This window comes from Nanorana parkeri, unplaced genomic scaffold (assembly GCF_000935625.1).
Source record: "Nanorana parkeri isolate BGI_ZX_2015 unplaced genomic scaffold, ASM93562v1 scaffold660, whole genome shotgun sequence".
In the NCBI taxonomy this organism is placed as follows: domain Eukaryota; kingdom Metazoa; phylum Chordata; class Amphibia; order Anura; family Dicroglossidae; genus Nanorana; species Nanorana parkeri.
In genome coordinates, this window is record NW_017306928.1 from 442,279 (window position 1) to 454,673 (window position 12,395).

Genomic DNA, 12,395 nt, shown 5'->3' on the forward strand with positions numbered 1-12,395 from the left:
TACAGGTACATTACAAGCATAAACTATGCTACATGCACAATTCATTTTATGATAAGGTTTTTTTGTTGAAATGAATGGTCTTGCGACAGGGTCTCTTTAAGGAACAATTCCAGGCAACAAGTGGAATCGATCTGGGAACTATTAATGCTAACCAGCAAATGCTACAACTTGCACCATTCAGAAAGTCCATTGAATTCACAATAATCTGAGTCTGGTGTAATTTACTGCAGTCCTATTTCACCAAGATCCTCACAGGTGTTACTTTATAAAGTCAGTGCTATGTAAAGCTGGCCATACACCTATAGATTTTCTGCAGATTTTTTATGGTCAGAAGGAAAAAGTGGTATTTTCACGACCAGGGTTGCAGCGGTTGCAGCTGGGACCTGGCTCTGGCGCTCCACCACTGTCCTGAAATCATCAGTCTGTACTGTTTTAGAAAAACTGTCACATGACAATAAACAAAAATTTAGTAGTACTTGTGTCTGTGAGGACTTGGACAAGTATCAGTATTTGTACTTGCAAAAATGGTATCAGTGTATCTCTTATATATATCTAGCAAGATACTGAAGCTTGGCCTAGTGAGAGATTCCTCCATCCACACAGTTTAGCATAGATGGTGGAACCTGTTGCACTTTTTCCATCTGACCATAGAAAATCTGCAGATAATCTCTAGGTGTATGGCCAGCTTAACTCTCTCTCTGCTTGGTGTATTACCAATTAAAGTCAGATTTCCAAGGCATGTTTCAATCTGATTGGTGTATATGAACAACAATACAATTTTGTAACTTCCTGCCTGAGCTAACAACCCAGTGCACCTCCTGTTCTGAAATCCCAACAAGAGTTATCAGCCCTGCCCAGTTTTGGCTTGTGAGCTAAATAAAATCTCCTCCCTACGCAATGCAAATAATAATAATAATGGGTTATGTAGTCCTAGTACACTTCCTGTTTTAGGCTGACAATACTGCTCCTTTACAGATAAAGTGAATGAGAATGGCCATCCTTGCACAGAAAGTTTTACTGGCAGGATAAAATAAAATAAAGGAAAACTATGAGAATGCTCCACATCTTAACATAGATTAGTATATAAAACAAAATACAGTACAGGGCCACCCATCTATCCACGGTGTGGAGTTGCATAGCGTTGAGCATGAGGTGGCAGCTTATGCCGACGACATGTTATTCTTCTTGACTGCGCCTGAAGTATCCCTTAAGGAACTTTTTAACCTGTTTCAGGAATATGGAGCTGTGTCTAGCCTCTCCATTAACTACTCCAAATCAGAGGCACTGAACCTAATGACACCGGGGACCAACGCTACCGATTTGAGACTGACATTTCCGGTTAGATGGACCGATTCTTCTCTTAAATATCTAGGGATTAACCTCACATCTTCCACAACGGATCTATATAGACTAAACTTTCAACCGCTACTGGGACGAATCTGCAAAGACCTTAAACAATGGAGGGCGGTGTCTTTTTCGTGGTTTGGGAGGGCAGCCCTGCTTAAAATGAATATACTGCCGAGATTGCTGTATCTATTTCAAACGATCCCTATTAGATTGCCCAAGTCCTTCTTCAAATGTATTGATGCGGAACTGAGGCGCTTTGTGTGGAAAGATGAACACTCGAGACTAGCATGGCTCTTGCTACAATCTCCGAAGTCTTCTGGAGGCCTGGACATTCCTGATCTGTATAGATACTACCTTGCTTGCCATATGACTAGGATAGTAGACTGGCATGTCAACGGGTCGTCCAAGCTGTGGGTGGAAATGGAGGGGAGGTGGATTGACAAACCCTTGTCCACTGTGACTTGGATCACGGATAAACAGATCCCATCCACACTGGTCACTCACCCTTTAATTGGGGCTTCTCTTCAGGAACTGTCCGCCATACGTCGACAGGGTATACTGACCATGCGCGATGGACCCCTCACCCCACTGACTGATAATCCAGACTTTCCACCGGGATCTAGCTCAGACTTTCTCAGACACCGACAATTAAAAGATACTCTGTATGCTCAGGGATTCTTCAAGGGTCAAGGCTTTGTAAGCAAGCAAGACCTGGAATACACATTGCAACTGACAGGGATCCCCTGGTGGACATACCTCCAGATCAGACACTACTTACTTGACAGGACGAAAGACTTTTCTCGCAAACCAACACCCTTTGAGAGAGTATGCTTGGGGAAGGGCCCCACCAGACATCTCATATCACGGCTCTACACCCTGGTAAGGAGGGACGCAAACCAACACGCGAGTGCCTTAAAGGCAAAATGGCAAAATGAGCTAGCTCTACAGATCTCGGATGATGCTTGGGAGGAGGTGTGTCGAGGGACCCATAGCTGCTCAATCAGTAGTAGGACCCAGGAAACCAACTTTAAAATCCTAACCCAGTGGTATAGGACACCCTTCCTGAAGGGTGCTGGAGATGTGAATCAGCGAAGGGATCCCTGTTACACATCTTCTGGAGCTGCCCCCGGCCCCTGGCAAGAGATACGTAACCTGATAGATCGGATCACTGGGTTATCAGTGGACTTTACACCAGGTATGCTCTTACTACACCTATCCGATTTGCCAGAGGGGAGACCCGCAAAATCACTAAGCAAACACATGATTAATGCGGCGCGAGCGCTGATCCCCCGGCTGTGGAGAAACACTCGAGCACCAACTATTGGGGAATGGCTGAATCAGGTGGCAGACATCTGTGAGATGGAAGAGCTCTTAGCTACTAAACAAGATCGTGTGGATCGCTTTGCACACATGTGGGCACCATGGCACGCTTTCGCAGGGGGGGCTGACTACAGGGCCCTACAGTGGACCCCCACATACGCCGCTCTAGACTCGCCATCGGTTTCAGATTAGAGGCATAGAGAGGAACGAGAAATTATATGGTAGGATGGACATAGAACCCCCAGAGGGACCTTCTGACTTTGTATGGCTCTTCTTCCTCCCCCCAAATTCCCTCCCCCCCTCTCTGTCCCTTTTGTTTCTTCTGCTTTTCCTCCCCCCATAAGAAGACTGCTCTTATACATATCTCATTTATCTCTTTAATGATCAAGGTGGGAGAGTTGTGGCCCTCCAAACGTTATATCACCTCTCTTAGATGCTGTAACATTGACGCATGTTGGGATAAAAGTACTGTCCCTAGGATCAGAGAGAGACGCAGGATGTGGCAATGTACCATATTCTATTTATAACTGGGGTAGTCACACGTGTTTCTACCGGAATAGCGGGGGTTGTTATTAGTGACATTAGATTGCGCATACCCTTGTCCAAGGTACTTGGACTGATGTCTTCTTGTTAATGTGTTGTTTAGAGCGTTATCCTAGGAATATAGCTACAAGGTAACATTGTTTTCCTTTCTTGTCCTGAGTGTATGTGTGATGCCTGTAATGTTCAGTCATACCGGCACAATGGAAAGATCATCTGAAACTGAGCCTACAATTGCCAACGATTTGTTTGGTTTTGTTTGTGTGTCTTTTACCTGTGCTCTAGATCAACCTTTGTAACCCTGTTGATCAAACTTTGGATGTCTGTTATGGACAAAACCAAAACAAGAGATTACTTTTTTTTGTTGAATAAAAATGTATTGGAAAAAAAAAATAAAACAAAATACAGGGTGCTAAAAATGCCCAGTCATGGGGTATAATCCTAGATTACTCCACATAGAACAGAATAAAGAAACGATATGAAGCCAGCACTCTTCAGGTTGATACATGTGTTTATTAAATGTACACAATGTTGCATAATAGAAATGCAGTCAGGTACGTCAAAGCATAACAGAGTACATCAGAAACATAAAACTTGTTATCCTCAAGTATCCATTAGAAAATAGGACCAAGGTTCCAAAAACAAAAATTTTAAAACACAATTTTACCAGTGTATATGGCCAGTGTAAGTGTGACCTGTTGATGATTTACCTTAAGGCCTCATTCACACGAAAAACGGCCAGCACGTACAGCTCCGTGCTGCATGCATGGCCGTATCGGGCAGCTCCCTGGTGATTAGTACGCAGCCCCTGTCTTTCTCTATGGGACTACGTGGCCGTACGCTCACCCTCCTGCACGTCCATACAGGTGCGGTGTCCCGGCTCGGACGCAGACAGGATCCATCCTGTCAGTGTACGAGTACGGATACCCACACGGACGTGCAGGGCGTGTGAGCGTAGGGCAGCGTGCGGCCGCGTAGTCCGATAGAGAAGGACGGGGGCTGCGTACTAATCACACGTAGCACCTGTCCTTCCCGGGAGCTGCCCGATACGGCCATACATGCAGCACGGAGCTGTACATGCAGGCCGTTTCTCGTGTGAATTAGGCCTTAATACAAATCTCTAGGACAATGGTAAAGTCATTTTTAAAACCAGTTTTAGATTGCATGGGAACATTTTTTATTGCTTTGTCTGTATTTGATGGATATCAAATATAACAAGAATTGAGGGGAAATCTGTCCAAATGGGATACTGATAACCTGAGAGAGGTTCTAATCTTTCCCAGATCTATCCAAGACAAAAAAAAGAAGGTTTCGGCTGGAGTTGGAACTTAATTAACACTTTCCCCTCTGTAAATACATTTCTGGGAAACAACGTAACTCTATTCCTTAAGGCTAAGCCAGCTGAATGTGTTTAGGCTCTTACGCTTATTTGTAATCAGAAACGTCTTCTGAATCATAGCTAACAAGCCAACCAGTCAGTGTAAACCACCTCAGCTACGTAGCAGAGATGTTGTGAAACACGTTCTTTAGGAAAGATGTTTTTGATTCTAGAATAACGTCCACACTCCTTAGAAGCCAGGCTTGTATTAGTCAGCCTCACCGTAAAACATCCAAACAGCTGCCGTAGGGAAGTACAGACTTTCCAAATCGCCCAATTCTTTTCAGAATACTCATTAAAATGGAAAAGTATGCAGAAAAGTAGCTAAACTCTGCTGGACTTCATTGAGATTGTACATTCCAGCACTAGGACATCTTTCTATTTTTTAAAGCTCATCTACGGGCAAAAATCAAAATTCAATAATCTTTTTTAACAAATGCTATATACAGTGTACTTTTTCGCATTGTGTGCTCCATCTACAGTACCTTTCAGCATTCTTATCTTATCATCCCAAGGTCATCGTTCAATGACTTCATTTTTGGGACAGGAAGGAAGTTAATGTATTTTCTGTTGTTAGGTTTCAGTAAACCATGCATGAGCAGGGACACTCAGGAACAGTCTGTGATGGTAATGAGGTCTGGGCACCCCAATACTAATTATAAAGGCCCTTGTCCCCTTGCTGGAAATAAGCCACTTATAGATATCATTAGAGTAAATACAGATTAGACATCCATGTATTTATTGTTTAAAGATCTCCAAAAGAGAATTATTCACATTCCACAGCCTATTCAGGCCTGACTGCTAATAGTCTTTATAGCCCCAATCATAAAACATTCATTATCCGAGTTGTTATTTCAGGCATGGCTGGGTACTAGTCATTTATGGTGGGGTTACCGTAAAATACTGAAGTGAAAACTGGCCAGATCAAAAAATTATTATCCCTGGTAACGAACTAACTGACCATTATCTCACCCCTGGCAATGACATTCACTAACTTTTATAAGTTTGGAGCTGGGGGCGATTCATTAGTGATATATATATATATATCAGTGGTGTGTAATTCCAATCTCCTGACGCCCAGGACATGCAGTTCCAGACACAGGGCGGGTAGTTTTTCTTTTTACATTTAGACCTGCTTTCAGCATCGTACAAGTGATCGGGTGGCTCTGCATCCGCCTGATCACTTGCATGTGAAAGCTGGATGGTAGCTGTGATCATGGTTTTAACCACTTTAGGACCACAACGTTTACACATGTCTTGCGGTCCTGAATTGGTTACATATGAAATCAAGGAAAAATCAGGCTTAAAGGAGAACTATGAGATGAGTGATTTCCACTCACCTCATAGTTCTAGCCGACCTGTGACAATGAGACTGTCACAGGTCGGCTCAGTAGATCGGGAGGTGAGCGAACACATACCGGGTTCGCTCACCTCTCGATCCTGTCACGGCTCTCTGCCGTGACAGGGGGAGGGGCTGGATTCCCCTCTCCCCGCTCCGATCTGCCAGCGCTGACTGGCGGATCGGACGGGGGAGGGGGCGGGTACAGCTGGCTCTGCCTCTAGATAGGCAGAGGCATAAATAATTTTATCAACGTTTATTGATGTTTTAAATTTTTTTTTCTAATTAATACTTTGTAACTACATATATATTGTATATTGAGTTTGTACTATTCAGTCATTACATATACAGGCTCAACCTCCCCTGCTGATACACTTATGTCATGTCTATCAGGTAGGGTTTTAGTTCTGGAGAAGAGGAGGTGTTGTGTAGTTACATAGTTACATAGTATTTAAGGTTGAATAAAGATACAGGTCCATCAAGTTCAACCTTTGTGGTTGTGTGTTTGTGTGCGCGTATGTGTATATATGAGCCCCTGTGTGTTCTAGTCTTTAAGTGCCTCTAGCACACACCCTACCTGATTCCACTTTAAATTCTGGGGAAGTCCTCCTGACTCCTGAACACCATCCGTTCCTATCCCAGTAGGAGCTCGCCTGACTCCTCTCTGACTTCGGGGGGCGTTCTCATGTCACCTGAACACAATCGGATCTCATCTTTCCTCCTGAATCACCTAGACACCTCCCAGTTCCAGGATCCCGAGCATAATCCCAACAAACCCTTGCTTATTGATACGTCTCAGCCCATCTGGCTGAGATTGCCACACAATACCACAACCTGTATTAACAAACTTCCAATCCTAAGATGACAGCGCTGCCCCTGTGTAGATACAGTACAATAAGTGAGGTGTGTGTTACTGGTAGGATCACCAAGGAAAAATAAAAGGAAAACAAGGCTGAAAAAAACACAACTAATGCAGCAACCACATGTAGGGGCACATGACCGCAAGAGGGCCATACTGCGCACATCCCAACGTATTTAACTTGCCGGGAGTGACAAGTGCACTATTCCCTTATGCAGCCAGCCTGTAGAAATCAATCAGAGGCTGGCTGAACTCACGGCTGTATGGGTATGTACACAAATTGCACCGTTTATATGCATGCCTGGTCTTATGTATTACCCGGAACTCAGAACCTTTGCATGTGGTGCAGTGCATAAGTACCGTTAGGTATGTAAACAGTGGATCTGTACAGCCACAAGTTCATCAAGAGTCCGTCTCCTATGCAGAATGAAGAGGCATGAACTGCCAAAGTCTGTATCTCAGTTTCTACTCTGCACAGAAGCATGGGATGAAAAGCAACATATCCTGTCGGAGTTAGGTGACTGAGCTGCGAAACATAATACAAAGTGACACTTCTTTAAGTGCAATAGCTGCCACTTACTCTCGGCTGTTATATGTTATTCAATGTACTTAATTGAATGAATTCCTTCTCTGCACAAAATGTGATCTAACGTGGAAATGATTTGTTTTCTTGTGATCTTGACAACAGTAATCAATTAGAGTTTAGGGAGACAATAACTGGGGATCTCCCATGACCTCCAAGCAGTTTTAGTTATAATAAGGAAGAAGTTACCAGTATAATTAAATACATTTGCATGTTGCGACAATGGGCTCTGACATTTTCTACTCTTATGTTGTTCAAACAAGTAGCAGCCAATTTTCTTTACAGAATTAAATCCCTTTTAAAATGAACTTCCTCAATCTTACCCAACAAACAAATAACAGACAAATAACACAGCGTGCAAGAGGATTAAATCAAAGTAATTTATGACAGCTGACTTGCTGATAAAGTTTCCGGGATTCCAAGCTGAAGTCATCATACAGAGGTAAAGTTTATTTAAACAATAACAATGAACTGCACTTATTTTCTCCTTTTTGTTCTGTTAAAGTGTATGTCAACACAAATTGTTTTTTAATTATATTGCAAAATTTCCCTCTAGTACATGCACATTTCACCATGTTTTTGCCTTTAAACACACTGCAGGGACAGAAAAATAACTGTTGCTGTGCCAGAAATAGTATGCTCCTATCTTCCTCTTTGACATGATAACATGGCTTTACATTTCAAACACATGGTGTCAGCCCTGCCTAGTTCATTTCTGATGCATAAAAATAACACAGCCATCTCCTCATCTCCTCCCCTTCACCTCCATAACTCCTCTTCCTCATTTCAATAACTTCCTTCTGCACAGGAAGTTATCAGCTCACAAGATTTCTGACAAAATCAACACCTATTATTTGCACTTTACATTACAAGTTCACGACACTGACAAAGGACAATGTACTCCCCATGTCGCTAATATCTTGGGGCTAATTTACTAAAGGAGTTAAATTGCTGTGTGCTTTGGGTCATTGTCATGTTGGAAGGTAAACCTTCTTCCCATTGCCAACTTTCTGGCAGAGGGCAGCAGATTTTCCTCAAGAATTTGACGGTATTTTGCCCCATCCATTTTTCCTTCTATACTGACAAGTGCTCCAGTTCCTGCTGCAGAGAAACACCCCCATAACAGGATATTGCTACCTCCATGCCAGATATCATATTGTTTGGTGTTGAGGCCAAACAATTCAAATTTATTCTCATCTGACCAAAACACCTTTTTCCATGTGGCTTCAGAATCTTCAAGGTGCGTTTTGGCAAAGCTCAGTCATGACTGCATGTGGCCTTTCTTGAGGAGTGGCTTTTTTCTTGCAACCCACCCATACAAGCCACATTTGTGGAGAATTTGTGATATCACATGCACACAATGACCACTCTGTCATAAATTCCTGCAACTCCTTCAGAGTTGCTGTAGGCCTCTTTGTAGCCTCTCTGACCAGTTTCCTCCTGGCTCTTTCATCCAGTTTAGAGCGACGTCCTGATCCAGGGAGGATCTGTGTTGTACCAAATACTTTCCTAATAATAGACTTCACTGTGCTTCCAGGCATTGATAAAGCCTTTGACATTTGTTGGTATTCATCTCCTGACTTGTGCCCGTCCACAACTTTATCCCAGAGATCTTTGGACAGCGCCTTACCACCCATAGTTGATTGTTTGCTTCAGTTGCACTACCAGGAAATGCTCCAGGATAGCTCTTTTCATTCTGAGCTAATCAAAATGACCACAGCTGATCACAGTTGAAATTCAAATGGCTTTGTGTGCCATTGGCAAGGTGATTAGCTACACCTAATTGAGTTTACAAGTCATTTTTAGGAGGGGGTGATCCTTTTTCGATTCAGTGATCCTGTTTTTGAATTTTGTAAAAAAAGTTCTGAAATGTTGGCGTTTTATCTTTCACTTGGAAGTTGCACTGAGTAAATCCTGGTTCCAGGATCCAAAGCAAAATCAAAAAGCCCTGAAAGAACTGCAAATCCAGCTCTTTCCCGGTAAAGAAACTTGTTTCCTGAAACCACTCCTGGGTGACCATTATACCAAATTTTACCATGACACAGCACAGCACTGTCACATCATGTATAATTCAGGACTATAGGCCAGGAATATGGTCAGCGTGCCTCTTACCACTTCAATACAGGGGGGAAGAGGCTACCGGCACTGGTCTTGGAGCTAGTAACAGCAGATTCAGGTAAGTAAAAGTCCTTTACACAGGTATCCTAGACAGAAACAATCAGTTAACACTTGCAATGCGTGCTTAGCCCCATTGCAAGAGTAGCAGACATCCCAACCTGCAAAACCTTATTTCAGGGAAGTTCCCGTCACATTTCAGGAGGTGCACTTTCTGTTTTTTGGGGAAAAAACGCTGAGGAGTAAAGTCCCCGATACAGTTGACTAGTTGCTATGGGCAGCAAATGAAATAAATGCTCCCTATAACTAGACAACCAGGACATATCATTGATTCTATTATCCACAAAGGGTTAACAGCACTCTCTCAACCCTGTAGCAGTGCCTGTACCTGCTCTCAATAGTAGTCTATGTCCGCCCTCTCTGTGCAGCAAGTAGCTTCTTCCTTCTGAGAGCCAAGCCTCGTTCTGAGGCTACTCTAGAGATCACATGACCTTCATCCAGGAGGCAAGCCTCACTCTGAAACTTTACCCACTGATGTAATTACCAGAAAGGTTTACTCAGAGTAAACCTTTCAGGGAGAAAATGCCTCTCTCGCGAACGTCAGGGAGCCTCTATCTAATAGCGGGAGACTCCCTGAACATCAGGGAGACTTGAGATCCCTGGAGAAGTTTTTTTTTTTCTTGGCAAAAGGCTTTAAGCCAATGGGCACAGAAAGTTTTAAGGTGCAAGAAATGTCAGGCCCATCTCACAGGCTCCTGCCTTTTGGTCTATAGGTAGTATTATTAAAAAATACAATTTCCTCTATGTATACTATAGCGACATTATTTCATTTTCTGTCTAATTTTGTACAAATACTCTCTATATCACATCACAACCTTCACTTACAAATGCCAACATTAGTGATAGGAGGTCAAAAGCTTTACAAATGCTGAATTAGAAATCATAAGGCACATGGTTACCATGGTCACAGCTCACATTAGGAGCACTCCCCTGCACGTGCAGGAATAAAGAACGGTTTGTCTAAATGCAGTGCAGGAAAGCAGCCAGGAAATCTGAAGGCCTAACATACAGATCCCATGCTGCTACTAGATACAGCCTGTGCTGAGAAATACAATGAGCAATTTAATGGATTCTGTAACCTGCATATAGTTTATGGGGTTTATCCACATGGGGGTAGAGGTCTGTGTACTGTAAAAAAAACGTCTGGGAGTCATAGGTATCTCATACAGCCCCATGTGTAAAAATCTATAACAGGCTGCGGCTGCATGCTGGGAAACACTGCCACAAGATTGTATATCCAACAACGACAGTCTGCGTCAAGCAACGTGCATCAATACCTGTATGCTACCATACGCTCGGAGTACAGCCACAGCCTGTCATTTTATTGTACAGTGGGGCTATATGGAGTACCTGTGGCTACTGGTGTAGAGATCCAGAGGTTTTTTATGGTACAGAGACCCTTGTGCCCATGTGAATGAGCCCATAAACCAGACATATTATGAAAACAATTAATGAATGGAACAGCGGTGTGAGATTTGGTGATGTCATTACTGTGCTGCTCACTGTTCTCTTTGCTGGAGAAGAAGCTGCACCTGAGGACCTGCCAACAAGCACCTCCATGTTTCTGCGTTATTAATTCTGTGGAACTGTGCTTTCCCCATCACTCCTGCTGCTTCATTAATATACTGTATTCCTCCCTGATGGTCGTCAGATCACCATTCATTCAGCTCTGATAGCAAAGTCCTGTTCTTATATCAAGATGGCTGCCCCCACACAAAAACATAGCAGAACAAGGCATGGTAAGACAGTAATGGGGGAAAATCAGTTGCAGGGAGCTCACAGTCCTTTGCCCTCTGTTTGCCTTTTCTTAGAGCAGAGCTTCCACCGTTTAGTTCTGTCAACTGTAACCTAAAATAAAAATAAAATAATTTATAAGAAAGAGCTAGCAATCATTTGTATGTTCAATTTCTTCTAATGCTGATTGGTTGCTATGAGTTATTTTGCACAAGGCAGACTGTATGCCAGCATACGCTCGGAGTACAGCCACAGCCTGTCATTTTATTGTATAGTGGGGCTATATGGAGTACCTGTGGCTACTGGTGTAGAGATCCAGAGGTTTTTTATGGTACAGAGACCCTTGTGCCCATGTGAATGAGCCCATAAACCAGACATATTATGAAAACAATTAATGAATGGAACAGCGGTGTGAGATTTGGTGATGTCATTACTGTGCTGCTCACTGTTCTCTTTGCTGGAGAAGAAGCTGCACCTGAGGACCTGCCAACAAGCACCTCCATGTTTCTGCGTTATTAATTCTGTGGAACTGTGCTTTCCCCCACACTCCTGCTGCTTCATTAATATACTGTATTCCTCCCTGATGGTCGTCAGATCACCATTCATTCAGCTCTGATAGCAAAGTCCTGTTCTTATATCAAGATGGCTGCCCCCACACAAAAACATAGCAGAACAAGGCATGGTAAGACAGTAATGGGGGAAAATCAGTTGCAGGGAGCTCACAGTCCTTTGCCCTCTGTTTGCCTTTTCTTAGAGCAGAGCTTCCACCGTTTAGTTCTGTCAACTGTAACCTAAAATAAAAATAAAATAATTTATAAGAAAGAGCTAGCAATCATTTGTATGTTCAATTTCTTCTAATGCTGATTGGTTGCTATGAGTTATTTTGCACAAGGCAGACTGGTTCGGTGATTAAAAGACAGCTCATTGTGCCTTAGGTAACATACACAAAAGCAGAGAGTTAAAGTGACATTAAACCCTCAGATTTTTTAACATAAACCAATACTGTAATGTGTGCCTTACTGTAATCCATGGTAGTTTCCCTTCTCTTTGCTGCTCTTCCTTTTAAATCCTCATGTCTTCTCATGCTTGGGGAGAACTTCCCTTTGCAGCTCAGGGCCTC